We start from the raw sequence: 27814 nt of genomic DNA, 5'->3' as shown, positions 1-27814 counted from the left end.
TGGCAGTGCCCAATGCTTCATACAAAAAGAGCTCTGATATTTGTTTTACTCAGCCACAATTTTTTGGTGTGTTAATTGCAATTGCTTATGGCTTTCCTCTGTGCTGGAACCTTCAGGTAAATGTGCAAGCAACTGGATAGTACATTTTACTCCACAGCTGATTCTTGTTAATATTAATGAGAACCATTGCAGCAGTATTAATGTATATTTATTATCTCACGACTTGCTTTGTTCAGTGAACATCACCAGGTTGCTCAGACTGCCAACAGTCTTCATAACAAATCCTCACAGAGTCAGGCCAATATCAAGACGCAAGAAGTCTAGCTATCTGCCAAGGGTAAACTCTGGAATGTGATGAGCACACAAACACTCCACTGAGAATCTGACAGAGGCACAGTACATAGTAAGTGCATGCCAAATAGTTTTCTGTTGGACAAATTATTCTTACTTCCCTTGCTTAACTACTGGTTGGCACCTCCTTCCCCCCACCTACATCCCCACCCATAACTAAATAAATCCTCTTTAAATAAAAGCTTCATAATAATCATGTCATTCTGCAATCTTGTTCTCATTAACTCCCAAATGGGCTGGCTCTTTACAATATAACAAATAGTAAAACATAATACCTTTCACTGCCACTTCATGTCAGTTCATATTACAGGTCAAGTTTTGACAGATGTAGGTGTCTTACAAATGTTCCTATTGTGCTCAGCTTGTATGGATTTGAATGATTCTGAACTGAAATGGCTTACACACAATTCCTGCTACAACAAGATGCGTACCTTGGATAAGGTTCACATGCGCAGAAGGTGACTGCCACTGCAGTGTTATACTCGAAACAGTAGTCGATGAAGCATGTAATGCCACTGGTGATGAAGGAACTGAAACAGAGATTATATGTTATCCTTCCATCGTTAATACACAATAATACATAAAGTGCCTCGATTAGTTATAGAGGTAAACTTTATATTATAAAATCTAAAATGAATGATGAAATACATTAATTATGGACACCAATAAGTTTAAAGTACAAATCCTAAATAAACGTACAACGTCACGCAAGGGAAAAAATTTGCACATATGACTTTCAGATTCAATAATAAAAAAGAGAAAAGAAAAACAGATATAGACAAGGAAAGACACTAATCAAATAACATATTATTCAAAAAATTACCATGAAATAAATAAACAAATAGTGAAAAACAGCAATCTCATAAAGGATTTTATGATGGTCAGATAAAGAGAATATCCAGTTGTTGATATCTAATGTACTGTTTCCAAGTTATTTATAATTAATGACAACAATAAATTTCCTCACAAATTGCTGTCAGGTTATAATAAATTGTAATATTAAAAATGAATGGAAGAAAGAGAGCAGAGACTAAATTAATGTCTTCCAAAAATGTACAGGACAGAACTGCTGGGAAGTACTTACCTTCAAGAGACGGAACATATAACTGACAGTGCAGTCACTCATGCCCACCTCTCATCCTCACAACAGATAGGATATAGTGTGTAATACTTTTTTTATGTGTGTCACTTGATAGTACTATACCTTTCACCTGTAGCTGGCGTGTGTGAGTCAATTTTCCTTCTAATAGCTTTTCCTGACCAATGACCTAGTAAACAAAACCAAGGCAGCAGTGCACTCAGACATATCAACTTGGACAAATGGTTAACTAAAAAGTGCTATGCCAAGTCATATATAAACTGTTTGATTCATGCCTACACACATGGATACAAACAATGGGTACAACTGACATGGGATGGAGTATTTCCATCTGTCAGCAAAGGCATCTCTTTTCCTCATGAAAAACACAGCTGCCTTCCAACACCAACTTCATAATCTCCAACCCTGGAAGTGCTCTGGAATCAGTATCTGACACTAAGCGCAGTAGGAGGACAAAAAATATGCATAGAAAATACGTGCAGCCTACTATGAACTGGCTGGCACTGTAGTCTATGTGCAGTGCCAGCCTTATTTACGTGTGCATTTACAAATCATTGCCTCAGCTATACTCCTGTTTTTTGAATCTACATCTAAATATCACTATGAATGTTTTAAGTTAGGCCAAAATCATCATTTTCATTTGGATAAAAGCACACTATGGCATCAAAAGAAAAGAAAAATCTGATGAACTCATTAAGGAAGCTACAGAACAATATACACATCAACAGAACTTTTCAAGTCTTCGCAAGTAATGGAAGGAGCAAACAAAGAAACTTAACAATGGGCTGCCTCAACTCTCCATTCCAGTATTTATTTTCAATCTGTCTATCACCCACTTCTTTTCATCTGTCTATTAACGACATGTGTTACACATAATTTATAAAATTTGGGTATATCAAAGACTAGACAATACTCCTCCCACATAAGTGCATGGAAACAGTAAAGATACTATTATGACTAAAGCATTTATAAACTCTCTTCCACAATACTAACTTAGCCCTACAAAAGCAAAAGTCACATGTTCCCACTTAGACACCACACTGGTCAAGAACAAAGTTACAGTACATTTTTGGGACCATAGTTCTTTCCAAGAATGAAACTTCAACAAACATCAGTTTGAAACAGGGCAGATTTTTAAGCTACAGGCAACATCTAACAAAGATTGTTGTGAAACTTCAGACCAGGAACTACATTCGACAGAAACTCTATTGTACCTAATAGGGATTTTCTGCCTTTACTCTCTGAATTGCAGTTCACACAATTTAAAAAATAAAGCAAATTCTAAAAGGCACTCATAAAATCATCTTTGATGTTTAGAACAGTTCCGAGCACTATTATGTATAAGACAGTGCAAGCTTATGAACATATTCTTCAGTAGCTGAGTGCATAGTGTGTATGTTCAGTAATTGTAAAGTCACTAGTCCAAATCTCACCAGTATACTTTCATTTAAATTCTGTATTTATTACCAAATGAAAACTGGACAATTATTTTATTAATAATAATAACATCTCTTTATTTTTAATTACAGATTATATGGAAATAAATTTAAATTTCATATAGCCAAGGTAAATGTCTATTTGTAAATTATGGAAAAATTATATACATGAATAATACTGTCTGATCTCTCGTAATAATGCAGTATCTTATTTTTTGTTTGACATTTTGCATTTTTGTACCAAATTTTGATTTGTTGTAGATACTCATTTTGTCATGTGAGCAGCATTTAAAATAATAAGATATTTTATTAAACATTATGATTCAATATTTATGAAGTAATATTCCCATTTGTTAATATATTTTGTATTGAAATACAGGAAAAAGGAAGTTACTATATGTAAGATTCGAACATGTGATTTTTAAATTACAAGACTTTTACAATACGTGCTCCACTACTGGAGAATATATTAATACTCTAGAAATGTTTTGTACTTAAAAACATTCGGAAATATTCAAAGAATATTCTGCTGAGTGTGTGTGTGTGTGAGGGGGATGGGGGGGTTCTTTGAATCTGGTATACTCTGCTGTGGAACATAGTGCACCAGTGTGGGTTAACAGGGCCCATGTGAAAGAGGTTGATGTAGAACTAAGCCACACCATGTTGATAATAAATGTTTGAGACACAGAACATAAAACCACCCAATTTCAGGTGAAAATTGATTACATTAAATCAAATACACAATAACGAAATAAAAAAGACAACTTAGGTCAACAATAGACACACATGCACAAACACAACTCGCACACGTCTGCAGTCTCAGGCAATTGAAACCACACTGCGAGCAGCAGCACCAGTGCATGATGGAAGTGGAAACTGGGTGGGGGTAAGGAGGAGGCTGTGGCAGGGAGGGGGAGGGATAGTATGGTTGGGGTGGCAGACAGTGAAGTGCTGCAGTTTAGACAGAGGGCAGGAAAGATGGTGGGGACTGGCAGGGGGTGGGGGGGTGGGGGGAAGGGGCAGTGGAAAGGAGAGAAATAAAAAGAAATTAAAAGACTGGGTGTGGCAGTGAAATGATGGCTGTGTAGTGCTGGAATGGGCACAGGGAGGGGCTGGATGGATAAAGACAGCGACTAATGAACATTGAGGCCAGGAGGGTTACGGGAATGTAGGATGTATTGCAGGGAAAGTTCCCACTTGCGCAATTCAGGAAAGCTGGTGTTGGTGGGATCCATATGGTGCAGACTGTGAAGCAGTCATTGAAATGAAGGATATCATGTTTGGCAGTGTGTTCTGCAAAATGGTGGTCTACTTGTTTCTTGGTCACAGTTTGTCAGTGGCCATTCATGCGGATAGACAGCTTGTTGGTTGTCATGCCTATATGGAATGCAGCACAGTGGTTGCAGATTAAATCACAGCTGCAAGCGGCGCTGACTTCGGTCGCACAGCTTGAGGCTGTTGCCAATGGGCACCACTGTGGGGAGCTGGACTTTGTTATCACGGGGATGTCAACCTCTTCCCGTCTGTTCCCAGATCGGTCTGCCGCTGTGGTTGCCCCGGTTGCTGCCTGCAGTGGGGCTGAGCCCTCACCTGTGGTTGATTGGGAGGTCGTTCCAAGGCATGGCAGGCAGCGAAAGACGTCCCCGGAGGCTGATCAGAAAGCCTCCCCGGTGCGTCTGACACACAGGTTTCAGGCACTGTCTCTGGCTGAGCCAGATGCAGCTGCCTGCCCTGTTTCAGAGGATGATTCTCAGCCTTCAAGGTCCGGGCAATCACAGAGGGTGGGCTTATTGGAGGTTGGGAGCTCCAATGTTAGGCGCGTAATGGGGCCCCTTAGGGATATGGCGGCTAAGGAGGGGAAGAAATCCAGTGTGCAGTCCGTGTGCATTCCGGGTGGAGTCATTCCTGATGTGGAAAGGGTCCTTCTGGATGCCATGAAGAGCACATGGTGCAGCCAGCTGCAGGTGGTGGCACATGTCGGCACTAATGACGTGTGTCGCTTTGGATCTAAGGAAATTCTCTCTGGATTCCAGCGGCTATCTGATTTGGTGAAGGCTGCCAGTCTTGCTTACGAGATGAAGGCAGAGCTCACCAAATGCAGCATCGTTGATAGAACCGACTGCGGACCTTTGGTGCAGAGCCGGGTGGAGGGTCTGAATCAGAGGCTCAGACAGTTTTGCGACCGTGTTGGCTGCAGATTCCTTGACTTGTGCCACAGGGTGGTGGGGTTTCGGGTTCCGTTGAATAGGTCAGGAGTTCACTACACTCAGCTGGCAGCTACACGGATAGCGGAGGCTGTGTGGCGTGGACTGGGCGGTTTTTTAGGTTAGAAGGCCTCGGGAAAGTACGGGGTGGGCTGCAATCTCAAAGGGTGCATGGCAAATACAGGACGTGCTTGGATCAAGGAACAGTCGGAATTGTAGTTGTAAATTGTTGTAGTTGTGCTGGGAAAGTCCCTGAGCTTCAAGCGCTAATAGAAAGCACAGAAGCTGAAATCATTATAGGTACAGAAAGCTGGCTAAAGCCTGAAATAAGTTCTGCAGAAATTTTTACGAAGTCTCAGACGGTGTTCAGGAAAGATAGATTAGGCAGAATTGGTGGTGGAGTGTTTGTGTCTATCAGTAGTGGTTTATCTTGTAGTGAAGTCGAAGTAGATACTCTGTGAGAATTGGTATGGGTGGAGGTTATACTTAACAGCTGAACTAAGTTAATAATTGGCTCCTTCTACCGACCCCCAGACTCTGATGATATAGTTGCTGAACAGTTCAAAGAAAATTTGAGTCTCGTAACAAATAAATACCCCACTCATACGGTTATAGTTGGTGTGGACTTCAACCTTCCCTCGATATGTTGGCAAAAATACTTGTTCAAAACCGGTGGTAGGCAGAAAACATCTTCTAAGATTGTCCTAAATGCTTTCCCCGAAAATTATTTCGAGCAGTTAGTCCACGAACCCACGCGAATTGTAAATGGTTGCGAAAACACACTTGACCTCTTAGCCACAAACAGTCCAGAGCTGATAGAGAGCATCATGACTGATACAGGGATTAGTGATCACAAGGTCATTGTAGCTAGGCTCAATACCGTTTCTTCCAAATCCACCAGAAACAAACGCAAAATAATTTTATTTAAAAAAGCAGATAAAGTGTCACTAGAAGCCTTCCTAAGAGACAATCTCCATTCCTTCCGAACTGACTATGCAAATGTAGACGAGATGTGGCACAAATTCAAAGATATATTAGCAACAGCAATTGAGAGATTCATACCTCATAAATTGGTAAGAGATGGAACTGATCCCCCGTGGTACACAAAAGAGGTCCGAACGCTGTTGCAGAGGCAACGGAGAAAGCATGCGAAGTTCAGAAGTACGCGAAATCCCGAAGATTGGCTAAAATTTACAGATGCGTGAAATTTGGCACGGACTTCAATGTGAGATGCCTTTAATAGGTTCCACAACGAAACATTGTCTCGAAATTTGGTAGAAAATCTGAAGAAATTCTGGTCGTATGTAAAGTACACAAGCGGCAAGACGCAGTCAATACCTTCGCTGCGCAGTGCCGATGGTACTGTTACCGACGACTGTGCCACTAAAGCGGAGTTATTGAACGCAGTTTTCCGAAATTCCTTCACCAGGGAACGCGAATGGAATATTCCAGAATTTGAAACACAAACAGCTGCTACCATGAGTTTCTTAGAAGTAGATACCTTGTGGGTTGCGAAGCAACTCAAATCGCTTGATATGGGCAAGTCTTCAGGTCCAGATTGTATACCGATTAGGTTCCTTTCAGATTACGCTGATACAATAGCTCCCTACTTAGCAATCATATACAACCGCTCGTTCGCCAATTGATCTGTACCTACAGATTGGAAAATTGCGCAGGTCGCACCAGTGTTTAAGAAGGGTAGTAGGAGTAATCCATCGAACTACAGACCTATATCATTGACGTTGGTTTGCAGTAGGGTTTTGGAGCATATACTGTATTCAAACATTATGAATCACCTCGAAGGGAACGATCTATTGATACGTAATCAGCATGGTTTCAGAAAACATCGTTCTTGTGCAACGCAGCTAGCTCTTTATTCGCACGAAGTAATGGCCGCTAACGACAGGGGATCTCAAGTTGATTCCGTATTTCTAGATTTCCGGAAAGCTTTTGACACCGTTCCTCACAAGCGACTTCTAATCAAGCTGCGGGCCTATGGGGTATCGTCTCAGTTGTGCAACTGGATTCATGATTTCCTGTCAGGAAGGTCGCAGTTCGCAGTAATAGACGGCAAATCATCGAGTAAAACTGAAGTGATATCAGGTGTTCCCCAGGGAAGCGTCCTGGGTGGTGGTGGTGGTGGTTAGTGTTTAACATTCCGTCGACAACGAGGTCATTAGAGACGGAGCGCAAGCTCGGGTTTGGGAAGGAAAATCGGCCGTGCCCTTTCAAAGGAACCATCCCAGCATTTGCCTGAAACGATTTAGGGAAATCACGGAAAACCTAAATCAGGGTGGCTGGAGATGGGATTGAACCGTCATCCTCCCGAATGCGAGTCCAGTGCTAACCACTGCGCCACCTCGCTCGGTGGAAGCGTCCTGGGACCTCTGCTGTTCCTGATCTATATAAATGACCTGGGTGACAATCTGAGCAGTTCTCTTAGGTTGTTTGCAGATGATGGTGTAATTTACCATCTAGTAAGGTCATCCAAAGACCAGTATCAGTTGCAAAGCGATTTAGAAAAGATTGCTGTATGGTGCGGCAGGTGGCAGTTGACGCTAAATAACGAAAAGTGTGAGGTGATCCACATGAGTTCCAAAAGAAATCCGTTGGAATTCGATTACTTGATAAATAGTACAATTCTCAAGGCTGTCAATTCAACTAAGTACCTGGGTGTAAAAATTACAAACAACTTCAGTTGGAAAGACCACATAGATAATATTGTGGGGAAAGCGAGCCAAAGGTTGCGTTTCATTGGCAGGACACTTAGAAGATGCAACAAGTCCATTAAAGAGACAGCTTACACTACACTCGTTCGTCCTCTGTTAGAATATTGCTGCGCAGTGTGGGATCCTTACCAGGTGGGATTGACGGAGGACATCGAAGGGGTGCAAAAAAGGGCAGCTCATTTTGTATTATCACGTAATAGGGGAGAGAGTGTGGCAGATATGATACACGAATTGGGATGGAAGTCATTAAAGCAAAGATGTTTTTCGTCGCGGCGAGATCTATTTACGAAATTTCAGTCACCAACTTTCTCTTGCGAATGCGAAAATATTTTGTTGAGCCCAACCTACATAGGTAGGAATGATCATCAAAATAAAATAAGAGAAATCAGAGCTCGAACAGAAAGGTTTAGGTGTTCGTATTTCCCGGGCACTGTTCGGGAGTGGAATGGTAGAGAGATAGTATGATTGTGGTTCGATGAACCGTCTGCCAAGCACTTAAATGTGAATTGCAGAGTAGTCATGTAGATGTAGATGTGGATGTAGCTTGTACATCTCATGACTGGTTTCACAGGTAGCCCTGCCTTTCATGGGATAGGTGATGCTAGTGACTGGGCTGGAGTAGTTGGTGGTAGGAGTATGTATGGGACAGGTCTCGCATCTAGGTCTATTACAGGGGTATGAGCCATGAGGTAAAGTTGGTTGGTTGGTTTAAATGAGGGGGGAAGGGACCAAACTGCTAGGTCATCAGTCGCTTGTTCTGCATAAAACAAGAACAACGGAAGGACAACAAACACTTAAATGGAAAAAAGGGGAGAAGAAAACCACAGAAACCCAAGAAACAGGTAGAAGAGATTAAAATGATAAAACAGATTACCATGGCTGGCTGACCATGAGAATAAAATGGAGAAGCCAGCCACTCTGCAACACATTAAAACCTTCACCCTAAAAGCACTAGCGTGGAGGACACACAGGGAAAAAAACATGCACTAAAATTTAGATCAAATGATGTAACCCACCCTCACAAATAAAACGTAAAACTAAATCAGCTGATGAGGCATTGTCAGATAAAATTAGGGGCAACAAGTCCAGGAACCGAAGATTTCGTTGCAGGGCAGTCAAAGTGAGAAAGTGCAGCAGAATATGGGCCACTGTCAACCGGGTGTCGCATCGACATTGTGCAGGAGATAGCCATGGATCGCCCAAGTGTGGCCAATGCGGAGCCGGCAGAGAACCACAGAGTCCTTTCAAGAGGTCCGCAAGGATGACTGCCACATATTCATAGTCTCCTTAATGGCATGCAGTTTGTTGTGCATACTGAGACTATGCCATTCCATCTCCCAAAGCCGGTAAACCTGGCGACGTAAAAATAAACGCAGGTCAGTTATCGAAAAACCGATCTCCATAAGCGGTTTCTGTGTAACCTGTTTGGCCAGCCTGCCAGCAAGTTCGTTGCCTTGGATTCCAACACTTCCTGGGGTCCACACAAACACCACTGAACGACTGGACCGTTCCAGGGCATAGATGGTCTCCTGGATGGTCGCTAACAAAGGATGACGAGGGTAACAGTGGTCGATAGCTTGTAGGCTGCTCAAGGAGTCACTACACAGAAGAAAAGACTGCCCAGGTCATGAACAGATGTGCTCAAGAGCACAAGATATAGCCACCAGCTCTGCAGTGAAAGCATTGCAGCCATCGGGCAAGGAATGCTATTCAATATGTCCTCCATGGACATACGTAAAGCTGACATGACCATTAGCCATCGAGCCATCTGTGTAAACCACTTCATGGCCTCGGTACATGTCAAGTATCGAGATGAAGTGATAGCGGAGAGCCGTGGGTGACCTGAGTCCTTTGGGATATGTGAAAGGTCCAGGCGTAGCTGCAACCTAGGTGTAGACCATGGAGGTGTACGTGATAGGACCTTGAGTACAGGTGGTAAAGGCAAGGACTCCAGTTCAGATAGAAGGGATCAGACGTGAACTGCAATTGTAAGCCCTGACCTGGGCTTGCCAATATGGGAGATGAACTGCCGTGGGTGGGAAAAGGAGACGGTAATTTGGATGCGCAGGAGAACTATGAATGTGTGCAATGTAATTGGCGATGAGGGACTCCAGCCTCCGCTAGGACGCTGCTACCGTACTTGTCCTAAAAGCTCCCATTGCTAGTTGAACGCCACACTGGTGCACTGGATCAAGTAAACGCAATGCTGAGGGTGTTGTTGAACCGTAAATCAGACTCCCATAGTCAAGGTGGGATTGAACAAGGGCTCTGTACAGCTGCAGCAGCATAGAGCGATCTGCACCCCAGTTGGTGTTGCTCGGGCACCGGATGGCATTGAGGTGCTGCCAGCACTTCTGCTTAAGCTGATGAGGGTGAGGAAGTCAATTGGGCATCGAAAACCAGTCCTAAAAATCAATACGTCTCCACTAAGGGAGGGTATCATCAGTAAGGTAAATTTCTGGTTCTGGATGAACGCTATGATGCTGACAAAAGTGCATAACACACGACTTTGCGGCCGAAAACTGAAAGCCATAGGCTAGAGGCCATGACTGCGTCTTGTGGATGGCTCCCTGTAGGTGCCGCTCACCAACACCAGTACTGGTGGAGCAGTACGAAATGCAGAAGTCGTCTACATACAGAGATGGTGAGACGGACAGGCCACTAAAAATAGAGATACACCCAATACAAAGCCCTGCGGGACCCCATTCTCCTGGATATGGGGGGACCAATAGGAGGCACCAACTTGGACATAGAAAGTACAAAGTGACAGGAAATTCTGGATAAGAATCGGGTGCAGGCCTCGGATACCCCACGTATAATGTGCCAAGGATATGATGTCGCCAGGTGGTTTCAAATGCATTTTGTAAATAAAAAAAAGGCGGCAACAAGGTGCTAGCGTCTGGAAAAGGCTGTTCGGACGGCAGACTCGTAGGACACAAGATTATCTGTGGTCGAGTGACCCAGGCGGAAGAGTGCCACTTATGCCACTGTAGAGCTTGCCAATGCTTCTTAATGGTCTCAATGACTTTCGGCGACCACCAAGGGACTGTCTTTCACCAGGGGCACCCTAAAGAACAAAGAATCATGTTTTCCACTGCAGGAATGATCATTGTAGTTACCTGCTCAATGACATTGATGTTACCATGTGGTGGAGATTCAATGGTGACAGCAGAGGTGAAGGCTTATCAGCCTGCGTTGTTTAAAGCCCATCTAGGCAGGCATCTGTGGACCTGACGCCGGGGCAATGACAGGAAGATGGGAAGGTGGTCACTACCACACAGGTCATCATGTGCTCTCCAGTGGATAGATGGAAGAAGGCTAGGGTTGCAAATCAAGACATCAATGGCTGAATATGTGCCACACTGAAATGTGTGGCAGCCCAAGTTTATTAAGAGGCAGAGGTCGAGTTGTGACAGTAAATTTTAGATATCTCTGCCACGGTCTGTAACAACTGTGCCACCCCACAAGGGGTTATGAGCGTTAAAATCTCCAGAAAGTAGGAAAGGTTTAGAGAGTTGATCAATCGGTGCAGCCAATGCGTTCAGTTGTACCGCACCATCTGCAGGAAGATATATGTCGCAGATAGTTATTTGCTGTGTTGTCCTTATCCTGACAGCCACAGCTTCATGGGGGGTTTGAAGGGGCACAGGTTCACTTTATACTGAGTTCAGGACATAGACGCAGACTCCACCTGACACACTATTTTAGTTGATACGGTCCCTGTAATATCCCTTATAGCCACGGAAGGTAGGGGTCTACATTGCTGGGAACCAGGTTTCCTGGAGGGCAATGCAGAAAACAGGTATAAAGCTTAATAGTTGCTTTAGCTAGGTGGTGGAAAAAACCACCGCAATTCCACTGGAGAATTACGTTATCGTGAGGCTGGGAAGGCATGAAGTGCGCAAGGAGGCAAGTTATGCCTCAGGGTCACCTGCTTCCTCTGACTGAGTACTTGTAGCCTTTCCTATGGTGGATGAGGCATCAATGAGATCCAGGTCTGCAGGGAGCACTAAGATCTCCATTGCATCCTCAGATGCAAAATTGATAGGGAGTGGTGGTGTTGGGGCCACCAGAGGGTCTTGTTTCTCAGCAGACATCTTCTTAGTTTGCTTGCTCCCTCGCTTCTCCTTAGGGGCTTGCTGGGAAGATTTCTCTGAAGCAGCTTCAGGCACGGAGGAAGACCGTGAAGCTCTTCGTCCAACAGCTTTTGGCTCCTTGAGCCAATGTCGTGTGTCTGTTGTGACATTAGTGGAGACCTTGGGAGAGAGGGCCCCAACGGACCCTTCTGCATGAGAGGAGCTGGAGGAGGATGTTGCTTCTATGGCAGAGGGAGTGGACCGATGTCCCCTGCATTTGGGGGCACCTTGCTCCTGGAGTAGGTGCATTGGAAGCAACAGAGGAAGATTTGCCCCCTACCACCAAGGGGGCACATGTATTCTGGTGGCCCAGAGGGTCCACCATTCGTGGCACAAAGTGAGGAACCACTGGCACTTGGGACAGCAATGGTGATGTAGCTGCAGTGTATGTCAACGTCAACTGAATGGGGTGTAATCTTTCATATTTATATTCAGCCTCTGTGTAAGTCAACTGGTCCAGGGTCTTGTACTCCATGCTTTTCCACTCCTTTTGGAGTACTGGGCAGTCTGGCGAGCCAGGGGAGTGGTGATCTCCACAGTTGATGCAAGTGGGAGGTGACGCACATGGAATATCTGGCTGCAGTGGATGTCTGCAGTCTTGACATGTGGCACTGGAAGTGCAGCGGGAAGACACGTGCCCAAACTTCCAGCACTTAAAGTACTGCATAGGGGGAGGGATGTATGGTTTAACGTCACAGCGGTAAACCATCACCTTGAAATTTTCAGGCAATGGACCACCATGAAAGGCCAAGACGAAGGCACTGGTAGCAACACTGTTGTCTTTGGGTCCCCTGTAAACGTGCCAGATGAAACGAACACCCTGACATTCTAAATTGGTGTGTAGCTCGTCATCAGACTGCAACAGCAGGTCACAATCGAAAATAATCTCCTGGACCATGTTGAGGTTTTTATGGCGAGTGACAGAAACAGGAATATCACCCAACTTGTCACAGGCAAGTAACACTTGGGATGGGCTGAGGATGCTGTCTGAATCGAGAATATGCCGTTTCGCATCTTGGACAGCGCTGTCACTTCTGCAAACTTATCCTCACAGTGTTTAACAAAAAACTGAGACTTTGTAGGTAGAAAAGAGTCCCCATCGGTTCTGCTACAGACAAAAAACCGAGGCAAATAAGGCTCTCTCTGTTCTGTTGCTATACATTCCTCCCATGGTGTAGCGAGGGAGGGAAATGATTTAGGGTCATCCCTAGGTATCAGCAGTGTGATCCCTGTGTTGTCAGGGGGATGCCACCAAATGGGTACCACAAAGGACTGGCTACCGTGCTGGATATTAGGTGCAGAGAAATCCAATGTTGACATGGGGGAGAAAGAGGACTGGAAACAACGGAAGAAAATGACATATCCTGGAAAGTGTTCTTGCCCAAATAGTTGAATCGCAGGTGGAGATGTAAAGCCATGACAAGTGATTCAGGAGATCGAATTGAAGGGCACTCATGCACCACGTAAGGTGTCCTTCCCATTATGGCCCACACTCCTGTAGAATTTTGAAAGTGGCAGGTCAAACCATAGAATGGGACCTGAACTCATAGGGCTGAAAGGTGTGAGACTCCTTTTAGTCACTTCTTACGACAGGCAGGGGTATCTCAGGCCTATTCTACAGGGGGACATGAGGTAAGGGATTGGGAGCAGGGGTTGAGTAAGGATGGGCGAGTATATTGTGTAGGTTTAGTGGACGGCAGAATACCACTGTAGGAGGGGTTGGAGAGATAGTGGGCAGGACATTTCTCATGTCAGGGCACGATGGGAGGTAGTCCAAACCCTGGCGGGAAACGTAATTCAGTTGTAGGCCTGGAAGGTACTGAGTTACAAGGGGAATGCTCCACTGCTGCTGGAATGTGGGATCTTTGTGAGGTGGTGGGAGACCGGAAAGATAAGGCATGAAGATCTGTTTTTGTACAAGTTTGGGAGGATAATTATGGTCAGTGAAGGCTTCAGTGAGACCCTTGGTATATTCCAAGAGGGACTGCTCATCACTGCAGGTGCAACGACCGTGGGTGGCTACGGCTGTACAGAAGGGCCTTCTTGGTATGGAATGGGTGGCAGCTGTCTAAGTGGAGGTAATGCTGGTAGTTAGTAGGTTGGTATGGACAGAGGTACTGATGTAGTCATCTCTGAGGTGGAGGTCAACATTTAGTAAGGTGGCTTGTTGTGTTTAGTAGGACCAGCTGACACAAATGGGGGAGAAGTTGTTGAGGTTCTGGAGGAATGTGGATAGGGTGTCCTCACCTTTGATCCAGATAGCAAAGATATCATCAATGAATCTGAATCAGGTGAGGGGTTTAGGATTCTGGGTTTTTAGGAGATGACCCATGAATAGGTTGGCATGGGATGGTGCCATGCGGGTAAGCTTAGCCATACCCGAGATTTGTTTTTAGGTAATACCTTCAAGGGAGAAGTAATTGTAGGTGAGGATATAGTTGGTCATGGCGACTAGGAGGGAGGTTGTTGATTTGGAAAGGTAGTGCTCAATAGCATTAAGGTCTTGGGCATTAGGAATGTTAGTGTATAGGGAGGTGGCATCAATAGCACAGAGCAGGGTACCATGTCATAAAGAGGAGGAAATGGTTGGTATCTTTTATATAAGAGGGTAGGTTCCGAGTAATAGGTTGAAGGTGCTGGTCTACGAGAGCAGAGATTCTTGCAGTGGGGGCACAGTAATCGGCCACAATCAGGTGTCCTGGGTGGTTAGGTGACTCGTTAGTCACTGTCCTCACCCATCCAGCCCCCTCCCTGTTCCCATTCCAGCACTACACAGCCGTCATTTCACTGCCACACCCAGTCTTTTAATTTCTCTTTATTTTTCTCCTTTCCACTACTCCCCCCCAGTCCCAACCATCTTGCTCCCCGTCTAAACTGTAGCACTTCACTGTCAGCGCCAGCCCCACCATACTATCCCTCCCACTCCCCACTCCAGCCTCCTTAACACCACCCATCTGCCACTCCCATCATGCACTGGTGCTACTGCTCGCAGTGTGGTTTTAGTTGCCTGAGACAGCAGACATGTGTGCAAGTTGCATTTGTGTGAGTGTGTGTGTGTGTTTGTGTGTCTATTGTTGACAAAGGCCTTAATGGCCGAAAGCTATAACTGTGTGAGTCTTTTTGTTGTGCCTATCACGACTCAGCATCTCTACTATATGATAAGTGGCAACTTCCCTTCTCTAGTATTGTTAATTCCATCCTGGATTTTCCATTGTTTGAAAAGACAACTTATTAATTTTTTCATAGCTTTCCATAGAAGTTAGAGTGTGACATCATTTGAAGCCACTGTGGCAAAACTTAGCGATATCCACAATATGTAAAAAACATACAACATACCCTGAATAGACTCAAAATAGCTAATTACTGAATGAAATGAAACAATTCCTGCCAGATGACATGCACAAGCTAACATCACACGTTTTGCAACTCCATATGGATCTACCACGTTCTTTTTCATGCTACAGTATGCACAACGTTTTGGAGGCCCATGCTGGAGCACGCATTTTGCTTCTGACGTCCTCTTCAACATGGGCACCTGTGGTTTGAATCTCTTAGGGGGTAGTTACTACATGATGGACCTGGTAAACCAGTCACATTTCTAGTACCTACTACACGAGTTACAACAATCCTTCTTAATTTTTGAGTCGTAAACTTCTACCAGCTTTGCACAGTGTACAAATAAATGAATTTATAACCAATACATCAATGAAGTAACTAAATAATCTTGGCCAGGACCTTTTTGCTTTTCTATCAAGTGTGACACCCCCCCCCCCCCGGCCCCCCAATGAACCTCGCCGTTGGTGGGGAGGCTTGCGTGCCTCAGCGATACAAATAGCCGTACTGTAGGTGCAACCACAACGGAGGGATATCTGTTGAGAGACCAGACAAATGTGTGGTTCCTGAAGAGGAGCAGCAGCCTTTCCAGTAGTTGCAGGGGCAACAGTCTGGATGATTGACTGATCTGGCATTGAAACACTAGCCAAAATGGTGTTGCTGTGCTGGTACTGTGAACGGCTGAAAGCAAAGGGAAACTACAGCCATAATTTTTCCCAAGGGCATGCAGCTTTACTGTACAGTTAAATGATGATGGCGTCCTCTTGGGTAAAATATTCCGGAGGTAAAATAGTCCCCCATTTGGATCTCTGGGTGGGGACTACACAGGAGGATGTCATTATAGGAGGAAGAAAACTGGCGTCCTGTGGATCGGAGTGTGGAATGTCAGATCCCTTAATTGGGAAGGTAGGTTAGAAAATTTAAAAAGGGAAATGGATAGGTTAAAGTTGGAATAGTGGGAATTAGTGAAGTTCGGTGGCAGGAGGAACAAGACTTCTGGTCAGGTGAATACAGGGTTATAAATACAAAACCAAATACGGGTAATGCAGGAGTAGGTTTAATAATGAATAGAAAAATAGGAATATGAGTAAGCTACTACAACTGGACAGTGAGTGCATTATTGTCGACAAGATAGATACGACGCCCATACCTACGACAGTAGTAAAAGTTTATATGTCAACTAGCTCCGCAGATCACGAAGAGATTGAACAAATGTATGATGAGATAAAAGAAATTATTGAGATGGTGTAGGGAGATGAAAATTTAATAGTCATGGGTGACTGCAATGCGGCAGCTGGAAAAGGAAGAGAGTGAAATGCAGTAGGTGAATATGGAATGGGGGTAATGACTGAAAGAGGAAGCCGCCTGTTAGAATTTTGCACAGAGCATAACTTAATCCAAGCTAACACTTGGTTCAAGAATCATGAAAGAAGGTTGTATACATGGAAGGGGCCTGGAGATACTAGAAGGTTTCAGATAGATTATGTAACGGTAAGACAGAGATTAAGGAACCAGGTTTTAAATTGTAAGAGATTTCCAGAGGCAGATGTGGACTCTGACCACAATGTATTGTTAATGAACTGCAGATTAAAAGTGAAGAAACTGTAAAAATGTGGGAATTTAAGGAGATGGGACCTGGATAAACAGAAAGAACCAGAGGTTGTACAGAGTTTCAGGGAGAGCATAAGGGAACAATTGACATGAATGGGGGAAAGAAATACAGAAGAACAAGAATGGGTAGCTTTGAGGAATGAAATAGTAAAAATAGTGAAGGCAGCAGAGGATCAAGTAGGTAAAAAGACGAGGGCTAGTAGAAATCCTTGGGTAACAGAAGAGATACTGAATTTAATTGATGAAAGGAGAAAATATAAAAATGCAGTAAGTGAAGCAGGCAAAAAGGAATAAAAACGTCTCAAAAATGAGATTGACAGGAACTGCATAATGGCTAAGCAGGGATGGCTAGAGGACAAATGTAAGGATGTAGAGGCTTATCTCGCAAGGGGTAAGATAGATACTGCCTACAGGAAAATTAAAGAGACCTTTGGAGAAAAGAGAACCACTTGCATGAATATCAAGAGCTCAGATGGAAACCCAGTTCTAAGCAAAGAAGGAAAGGCAGAAGGTGGAGGGAGTATATAGAGGGTCTATACAGGGGCAATGTTCTTGAGGACAATATTATGGAAATGGAAGAGGAGGTAGATGAAGATGAAATGGGAGATATGATATTGCGTGAAGAATTAGACAGAGCACTGAAAGACCTAAATCGAAACAAGGCCCCGGGAGTAGACAACATTCCATTAGAACTACTGACAGCCTTGGGAGAGCCAGTCCTTACAAAACTCTACCATCTGGTGAGTAAGATATATGAGACAGGAGAAATTCTCTCAGACTTCAAGAAGAATTTAACAATTCCAGTCCCAAAGAAAGCAGGTGTTGACAGATGTGAAAATTACTGAACTATCAGTTTTATAAGTCACAGCTGCAAAGCACTAACGGGAATTCTTTACAGACGAATGGAAAAACTGGTAGAAGCCAAAATTGGGGGAGATCAGTTTGGATTCTGTAGAAATGTTGGAACACATGAGGCAATACTGACCCTACGACTTATCTTAGAAGAAATATTATTAAGGAAAGGCAAACCTACGTTTCTAGCATTTGTAGACGTAGAGAAAGCTTTTGACAATGTTGACTGGAATACTCTCTTTCAAATTCTAAATGTGGCAGGGATAAAATACAGGGAGCAAAAGGCTATTTACAATTTGTACAGAAATCAGATGGCAGTTATAAGAGTCGAGGGACATGAAAGGGAAGCAGTGGTTGGGAAGGGAGGGAGACAGGGTTGTAGCCTCTCCCCGACACTATTCAATCTGTATATTGAGCAAGCAGTAAAGGAAACAAAAGAAAAATTCGGAGTAGGTATTAAAATCCATGGAGAAGAAATAAAAACTCTGAGGTTCGCCGATGACATTGTAATTCTGTAAGAGACAACAAAGGACTTAGAAGAGCAGTGAATGGAATGGACAGTATCTTGAAAGGAGGATATAAGATGGACATCAACAAAAGCAAAACAAGGATAATGGAATGTAGTCGAATTAAGTCGAGTGATGCTGAGGGAATTAGATTAGGAAATGAGACATTTAAAGTAGTAAAGGAGTTTTGCTATTTGGGAAGCAAAATAACTGATGATGGTCGAAGTAGAGAGGATATAAAATGTAGACTGGCAATGGCAAGGAAAGCGTTTCCGAAGAAGAGAAATTTGTTAACATCGCGTATAGATTTAAGTGTCAGGAAGTCTTTTCTGAATGTATTTGTATGGAGCCTAGCCATGTATGGAAGTGAAACATGGACCACAAGTAGTTTGGACAAGAAGAGAATAGAAGCTTTCAAAATGTGGTGCTGCAGAAGAATGCTGAAGATTAGATGGGTAGATCACATAACTAATGATGAGGTATTGAATAGAATTGGGGAGAGGAGGAGTTTGTGGCACAACTTGACTAGAAGAAGGGATCGGTTGGTAGGACATGTTCTGAGGCATCAAGGGATCACCAATTTAGTACTGGAGGGCAGCGTGGAGGGTAAAAATCGTAGAGTGAGACCAAGAGATGAATACACTAAGCAGATTCAGAAGGATGTAGGCTGCAGTAGGTACTGGGAGATGAAGGAGCTTGCACAGGATAGAGTAGCATGAAGAGCTGCATCAAACCAGTCTCAGGACTGAAGACCACAACAACAACAACATATTACACACTATTTTCAAACATGAGTATCTAGTAACATACTTTATATATGCATAAGAATTGTTTGCTTGAGTAAATTGAACATCAGTGACTGTAACTGAAGTAAACAACAATACTGGAAACTTTCTTATGAGAATGAAACAGACTCTGGTCCTATTTAGAAAAAATCCCAAAGATAGCAGCACTCTGTAGGGCTGAGAGCAGGTGGATTCAGCCGAAGCCACTAGTTAATTAAGAAAAAATTAAGGTTAGGTGGATTCAAACGAAGCCACTATGCTTCAATGGATGATGTCTATGACTACCCTATCGGCTCCCTGTGCTCAGCACCAATGAGACACACTGAACACACTACAGTGTCATTATGTTGTTTTCAGGGAATAGACTAAAATACACATTATGTTGTTTTCAGGGAATATACTAAACTACAAAGTAGTCCTTTGTTCCCAAAGCTGTGGAAAAAGACAGTTCTCTAGAGTCTCTCCTTATTGAAAGACACAGAGCTATTTCCAACAATTTTAATATCACCAAAGCACGCTAAAAGCTGTGAGAAGAGCCCTCAACATTTTGTGCTATGACCTGCACTGTATCACAGAAAAACTTTTTTCAACTTATACCTAAAAATATGAACCAACCTCAACAGAAAAAGTACAACAACCATTCTACAGACTGGATAAGATAGATTCATAAGCATATCAATGTGATTCCAATGGGCAAATGTCAATGCGGTTCCAATGGACAAACTATCAATCACATTACTGCAGAGTGCCCTTTATGATCTTACTCTGGTCAGTGATCTGAAATATTCAGTGTGCCTCGCAAAGTAATCTAATATATACAACATCTGACTGTAACTGTTGTGATTAGTGTCTTTTTGTTTTTGTATGAACTGTTACATCTTGCTTTTGTTTCTCTAAGCCACTGTTTTTATATTGCGTATATATGTCCATATGTGACTTGACATATCACACACAAAAAAGAGAGATCAAACAATGGAAAATCCAGTAAGGAATGTAACAATATGAGATAAGGAAAGTTGCTACTCACCATATAGTGGAGATGCTGAGCTGCGATAGGCACAATAAAAAGATTCACACTATCATAGCTTCTGGCCATTAAGGCCTTTGTCAGCAGTACACACACATACCCACACGCGCACACACACACATACACACACACACACACACACACACACACACACACACAAGCGCAACTTGCACACACATCTGCAGTCTCAGAGATCAAAAACTACACTGCGAGCAGAAGCACCAGTGCATGATGGGAATGGCGACTGGGTGAGGGTAAGGTGGAAGCTGGGGCAGGGAGGGGGTGGGAGTGACAGACAGTGAAGTGTCGCAGTTTAGACGGAGGGTAGGAGAGAAGGTGCGGAGGGGGGAGGGGGTAAGTAGTGGAAAGGAGAGAAATAAAAATAAAAGAAATTAAAAGTCTGGGTGTAGCGGTGAAATGACGGCTGTGTAGTGCTGGAATGGGAACAGTGACTAATAAAGGTTGAGGCCAAGAGGGTTACGGGAACATAAGATCTATTGCAGGGAAAGTTCACACCTGCACAATTCAGAAAAGCTGGTGTTGGTGAGAAGGATCCATATGGCACGGGCTGTGAAGCAGTCACTGAGATAAGGGGTATCAGTTTGGCAGCGTGTTCAGCTACAGGGTGGTCCACTTGTTTTTTGGCCACAGTTTGTCAATGGCCATTCATGCGAACAGACAGCTTGTTGGTTGTCATGCCTACATAGAATGCATCACAGTGGTTGCAGCTTAGCTTTTAGATGACATGACTGGTTTCACAGGTAGCCCTGCCTTTGATGTGATAGGTAATGTTAGTGACCGGACTGGAGTAGGTGGTGGTAAGAGGATGTATGGGACAGGCCTTGCATCTAGTCTATTACATGGGTATGAGCCATGAGGTAAGGGATTGGGAGCAGGGGTTGTGTAAGGATAGACGATTATATTGTGTAGGTTTGGTGGATGGCAGAATACCACGGTAGGAGGGGTGGGAAGGATAGTGGATAGGACATTTCTCATTTCAGGGCACGACGCGAGGTAATCAAAACCCTGGTGGAGAATGTAATTCAGTTGCTCCAGTTCCGGATGGTACTGAGTTACGAGGGGAATGCTCTTCTGTGGCCGGACTGTGGGATTTTGGAAGGTGGTGGGAGACTGGAAAGATAAGACACGGGAGATTTGTTTTTGTACAAGGATGGGAGGATAATTACAGTCAGTGAAGGCTTCAGTGAGACCCTCTGTATATTTAAAGAGGGACTGCTCGTCACTGCAGACGCGACAACCACGGGTGGCTAGGCTGTACGGAAGGGACTTCTTGGTATGAAACGGGTGGCAGCTGTCAAAGTGGAGGTTTTGCTGGTGGTTAGTAGGTTTGATATGGACGGAGGTACTGATGAAGCCATCTCTGAGGCGGAGGTCAATATCTAGGAAGGTGGCTTGTTGTGTTGAGTAGGACCAGGTGATACAAATGTGGGAAAAGTTGTTGATGTTCTGGAGGAATGTGAATACGGTGTCCTCGCCTTCAATCCAGATAGCAAAGATGTTATCATTGAATCTGAACCAGGTAAGGGGTTTAGGATTCTGGGTTTTTAGGAAGAATTCCTCTAGATGGTGCATGAATAGGTTAGAATAGGATGGTGCCATGCAGGTGCCCATAGCCGTACCAGAGATTTCTTTGCAGATAATGCCTTCAAAGGAGAAGTAATTGTGGGTGAGGATATACTTGGTCATGGAGATTAGGATGGAGGTTTTTGGTTTGGAATCCCTAGGGCGTCTGGAAAGGTAGTGTTCGATAGTAGTAAGGCCATGGGCATTAGGAATGTTAGTGTACAGGGAGATGGCATCAATAGTGATAGGCAGGGCACCATGTGGTAAAGGGAGAGAAAGTGATGAGAGTCGGTCGAGGAATTGGTTGGTATCTTTTATATAGGAGGATAGGTTTCAGATAAATGTTGAAGGTGCTTGTCTACGAGAGCAGAGATTCTCTCAGTGGGGGCACAGTAATTGGCCACAATGGGGCATCCTGGGTGGTTGGGTTTATGGACTTTAGGAAGCATGTAGAAGGTGGGAGTTCAGGAAGTGGTAGGGGTAAATAGAGAGATGGAGTCTGGGGAGAGGTTCTGGGATGGGCCTAAGGATTTGATTAGTGACTGGAGATCCTGCTGGATTGCTGGAATGGGATCACTGTGGCATGGTTTGTAGTAGGTGGAAGTATCTGACAGCTGACGGACTCCTTCTGCCACATAATCCTTGCGGTTCAAAACTATGGTGCTGGAGCCTTTGTCTGCACGTAGGATTATAAGATCGGGATCAGTTTTTAGATGGTGGACTGCAGTTCTTTCTGTGGATGTGAGATTAGCATACATGCGATTTGGGGAATGATAGTGAGGCAAGGTTTGAGGATAAGAAATTCTGGAAAGTTAACAGGGGGTGGTTTGGAGGCAGTGGGGGTGGATCACCGTTGGATGGAGGAGTGAACTGAGTTAGGCAAGGTTCAATGTTGGTCTTTGGTTGAGTCTGATTGGTCAGGTTGGTGGCGAATAAGTGTTTTCACTGTAGGGACCAGGAGAAGGAGAGAAGGTCTTTAACTAGTCCTGCATGGTTGAATCTGGGAGTTGGGCAAAGGTGAGGCCTTTGGAAAGGACTGATATTTCTGTGGGACTAAGGCTTAGTCTTGTAATTTTTTAGTTACTGGATTGCGAACTGTACCTCACTGGTAGTTGGAGTACACATTAGGTCAGGGGTGGTTACAATGGGTGCTTCAGTGTCTACTTGAAATGTTTCCATTGGGTCATCACAGTTTAAAAGTTTGTTGAAAGTCTCTGCAAAGAATCTCTGCATTTTCTTGATTACTATGCACCAAATTTCCTGACTTATTTCTCAGCATCAATGTTGGGGACTCAAAATTTTTAAGATATCTCCCAAAGGTTTTGTAAGAATCTTTTGACTGTTTCTTCTGGAAGTTCTCTTGCATCTTTTCTAGGGTATTTTTAAGATGTTTGTGTTTTGGCTGTCTGATGATTTTATGGGTTGACTTTCTTTGCTTAGTTAGTTCTAGATGTGATTCTTTAGACTTTTGGACTTGCTGCTTTATCCAAGCTTGGTGTCTTCTTTCTAATGCCTGGTCACATTCTTCATTCCACAACTCACGTTCCTTCCTGGGATTTATTGGGGCCAACTTTTCTGCTATGGATTTTAATTTTGTGGTTAATTCTTCTAGCATATTATAGTTGATAGATCCTTCACCTGATTTCCTGGTGTATTCCTCATTTTTTGTGAAGATGGTTGGGTCAAATTTTCTTCTAGTTGTTTTCTGAGAACTTTTCTTTACTATTGGTGTTGATTTTATTTGGATCTTCACAACATAGAGGTCTGACCCTGAGTCTTCACCCCCTAAAACTTTGACGTTGTAGATTTCACAATGGTGAAATTTATCCATGCATACATGGTCAGTTGCCATTCGCCCTTTTGGAAATCAAGGTGTTTCCAGGTGTTTAATTTGTGAGGTTTCCTTTTAAAACATGTTGATTTTGAAACCAGGTAATGGTTTCTGCAAGTTTCAATTAACCTTAGACCATTTTTGTTGGTCCATTTATGTGCTGGCCATTTTCCAATGATATATCTGCATCTTCTTGGTTGCCCCAGTTGAACACTGAAGGCACCAAGGAGAATTTTTGTTTGATGGAGGAATGTTGATTAATACTTGATCCAGGAGATCCCAAAATTGGTGTGTTTCTTCTTTGTCCTTCAGAGTATTATTTTTCTGCTTTATTAAATCAGAAGGGCTAATGGTACAGCAACTTGTACAAATCTATATACATATCATTTTACTTACATTCAGATAACAGAAATCACATTAGGATTGATTGGCTTAACATTATTTAAAATTTAAAAATGATCAGTGTGTGTGATTGCACAGTATGCAATGTCAATGTACATAATATCACTGATATAAACTCTGATAACAGAAATAAATAATGATGTTTGTCATGATAGCGGTAACAGCTGAAATCTAGAATATGAAAGATTGGCAGTAAGTGTCCCTACAATAGTGAAAATGTATGCAACAAGAGGCTCTTGTTTACTATGTTATTGTAACAGATATAACCTACAAAAATTTATATTTGATAGTCACCTTCCGTGCGCACTAGTGAATGTGTAAAGATTATCTGGACACATACATCATCCGCATGCAGCACTGTTCTATACAGGAATGGAAGCTTGCAGGTGATACATATGTCCACAAGATCTGCATACTCTTGTGTACACTAAAGGTGACTTTGGTAACTACTGGTATGATTATGATGTATATTGACACTGACTCTTGTAATGACCACACGCTGATCAACTTTAAATTTTGCATAACTTGAAGCCAATCAATTCTAATGTGATTTCTGCTATCTGTACATATGTGAAATGATTTGTACAATGGAAACTCCCAATTAGAATAACAACAATGTAGGAAAAGATAGACTGCTACTTACTGCAAAGATGAAATGTTAAGTTGCAGACAGGCACAACTGAAAGACACTTACACATAAGCTTTCAGCAACATCCTTTGTCAGAAAAAGAAAGCAAAACATATGCCATTTATTCACAAAGTAAGCAAACATCATGCACACATAACCAGCAAAGCTGGCAGCTTGGACCAGAATCAATTGTGCTTCCTGTGTGAATGAATGGTGTATGTCTCTCATTCTTTTTTTGATGAAAACTGTGGCCAAAATCTTATGTGTAAATGTCTTTTAATTGTGTCTGTCTGCAACTTAACGTGTTGTCTTTACCGTAAGTAGCAATCTATTTCTTCCCACACAATTAAAATTATTTGAAAAAGTAAGTATACTATTAGTGCTTCTGTTTTAATAAAGTCTTGTAAAATTATGCCATCTGCAAGATCTTTTGTCTACACAGCTTCAAATTAATATTTAAGTACCTTGTCTATTTTAATCTATTTCTTGATATAAATTAATAGAGGGAAACATTCCACGTGGGAAAAATATATCTAAAAACAAAGATGATGTGACTTACCAAACGAAAGCGCTGGCACGTCGATAGACACACAAACAAACACAAACATACACACAAAATTCAAGCTTTCGCAACAAACTGTTGCCTCATCAGGAAAGAGGGAAGGAGAGGGAAAGACGAAAGGATGTGGGTTTTAAGGGAGAGGGTAAGGAGTCATTCCAATCCCGGGAGCGGAAAGACTTACCTTAGGGGGAAAAAAGGACGGGTATACACTCGCACACATGACTCCTTACCCTCTCCCTTAAAACCCACATCCTTTCGTCTTTCCCTCTCCTTCCCTCTTTCCTGATGAGGCAACAGTTTTTTGCGAAAGCTTGAATTTTGTGTGTATGTGTTTGTTTGTGTGTCTATCGACGTGCCAGCACTTTCGTTTGGTAAGTCACTTCATCTTTGTTTTTAGGTATATTAATCTATTTCTTCTATTACAAAAATCAAACTGTTTTTCATCTTATACTTAAGTGAATACTAGGTATTATACTACTGGAAATTGTACTATATTGTGTTGCCACCTCTGGTATTTTCTTCACCTTCAAGCCTGGATATTCAGCATTGGTCAGTATGTATACGACCACTTCATGGCAACTTTTACAGTCGTTGTCAGAAGACAAAATAGCTATTGTGTTTGCCACTGAACGGCACAACATCTGTGTTGCTGTATTGTTTGTCTGTACTTACAATTTACTCACATTACAACACAACATCTGGGTTGCTGTATCGTTTGTCTGTACTTACAATTTACTCACATTACAAGTATGAGTTTTGTAGATATACTTTTAATGTAATGTTCCTCAAGTAATTCTTAGACTATTTCTTAAAAATATAAGTAACTGAATTGATAAACAATCTACTCATGAGTGGTGGAAGAAAACACATATAAAAAGGTATTACAGTCTGCAAGCTTTCAGAGCCAGTGGCTCCTCCTTCTGGCATAAGGGTTGAAGGGGAAGGAAGAGGGATGAAGGAAAAGTGCTAGTGAGGTTTTGAAATAGGAATACAATTTGGAAAAGTCTCCCATAACCCTGGATCAGGGAGGCATACTGGACAGGATGGGAAGGAAAGTCTCTATGCTAATTCTTGTCATTCACAGCATATGTAAACCTACATTATGATGTTTCTATGTCACTCTCTATGTCTTTTGTTTTGACAGATCATGTGTATATTTTGGGTGTATAAACTGTCATGTATATTTTGGTATGCACTGTTCAATAATTTTGTCAAATTTCTTTTTTGTAAATACTGCTAATGTTGAATGCAGTTACTATCTTGTAAACATACATTTAAATAGCTTACAGCTCTGAAGATGACCAGTAACTATGGAAACTATTTGTCAAATTTCTTGTATGTGCTTTTGATCAATAAAGATTTTATGAACAATCAGTATTCACTGAAATAACAGATCATGTCTCAACACTGACAATGTGGGTATCTTCACTGAACGTGTCAGTGGCATTTCTCTGCTCTTACAGAGACACAAATGGATTTCCATTTAGCAATTAAATTTGTAGTCTATCTTCCAGTCAACCTCCTACAAATCTCCACAAACTGCCACTGTATGTTAGTCAGGGAACAATTTCTTTGTCATGAAAGAAGAAGATAACATGCAACACATATATACACATCCTAAATTGGGACAAACGATAAGCACTAAGAATCTTATACATCTGCAGACCAGAACTTTGCGACCTTGGGGCACTGATCATAGCATTTTTAAGTCTTGCATGACTGGGTATAGTCAACAATGCAAAAAGATATCTCAGCTCTTCTCAGCCCTACATTTACAATACACAGACTCCAGACTGAGGCCATATCAGTGAATATTATTTTTGCTCTCTGTGGCCTGAGAATCAGTTTACTTGGGTGATTTCCCAGTAGTTCATTCTTCTGTGTGGCCACGAGGAAGTCCTCCTTAAGTTATAACCTGCACTTTGGGATATTCAGTTCTAGCACACCACATCTGTAGTATTATTTGCTGTAGTGGTACTGTGAGTACCTGCGTTCTCTTATGGAAATGACGAGCATTCTTGCTTGTAACTAAAAGAGGATTAAGTTATTGTTTTTGTCGCATGTGGCCTGCCAGCATGGGTAAGTCTGACTCCATGACAGCAGCCACTCTCAGTATCACTTACAATGCATACAGGCCTTATTGCCCATGGACCTGCCTCATTGTCAATGGTTTCTGGTCAAATTTTGGAGTGAAGCAAAGAGTGAGAAATGGACAAATGGGGTACCAATTTGAACAGTGTGAGGAGTAAATTTCTTTAAGCCTTTTATTGCTTGAAAGTACTCAGGTTTGATTAAGAAATTGAAATCTTCCATGACCAGCTGCTGCTAGATATTTAAATGAAGCATCAAAAAGTTCATCTCTTCAAGGCCTAGCTTTTTTGTGCACATAATGTTGCATTGGTGTGATATTTAAGTGTCAAAAAGGCTTTCATTGAATCAAATGCTAACTTCAGGACATTTCTATCATATATGCCTGGAAGTGTGGAAATGTTACAAGAATTTTTCAGTAGGGATTCTGTAACACTGCAATCCAGTGCCTCACATATTTTTAGCTACTTGATTTCGTGAGTTTAAAACCATTATGAATGTTGTCAGTAATTAATGTTCATGAAAATATAATGTATGTTGAGAGAATAAGTATAAATAATTATGTCATGTTGCTGTAGTAAACACGCTGGCAATGTCATGGAAATTTATATCATGTGCAACACAAAGAATATTCTTCATGCAACAATAAC

The 27814-nt window shown here is 42.6% G+C and overlaps 1 protein-coding gene across 1 annotated transcript in view; it reads right to left on the bottom strand.

The window, feature by feature from the left end:
- Window positions 1-27814, bottom strand: part of LOC126234805 (Down syndrome cell adhesion molecule-like protein Dscam2) — a 222741-nt gene that overhangs the window by 182582 nt on the left and 12345 nt on the right. The window contains exon 2 of the mRNA XM_049943552.1: window positions 783-881. The gene's annotated coding sequence lies outside the window, so the exon portion shown is untranslated. The remainder of the gene's footprint in view (window positions 1-782; window positions 882-27814) is intronic.

Source organism: Schistocerca nitens, chromosome 2 (genome assembly GCF_023898315.1).
Source record: "Schistocerca nitens isolate TAMUIC-IGC-003100 chromosome 2, iqSchNite1.1, whole genome shotgun sequence".
NCBI lineage: Eukaryota > Metazoa > Arthropoda > Insecta > Orthoptera > Acrididae > Schistocerca > Schistocerca nitens.
This window is presented reverse-complemented; position numbering and strand designations above follow the sequence as displayed.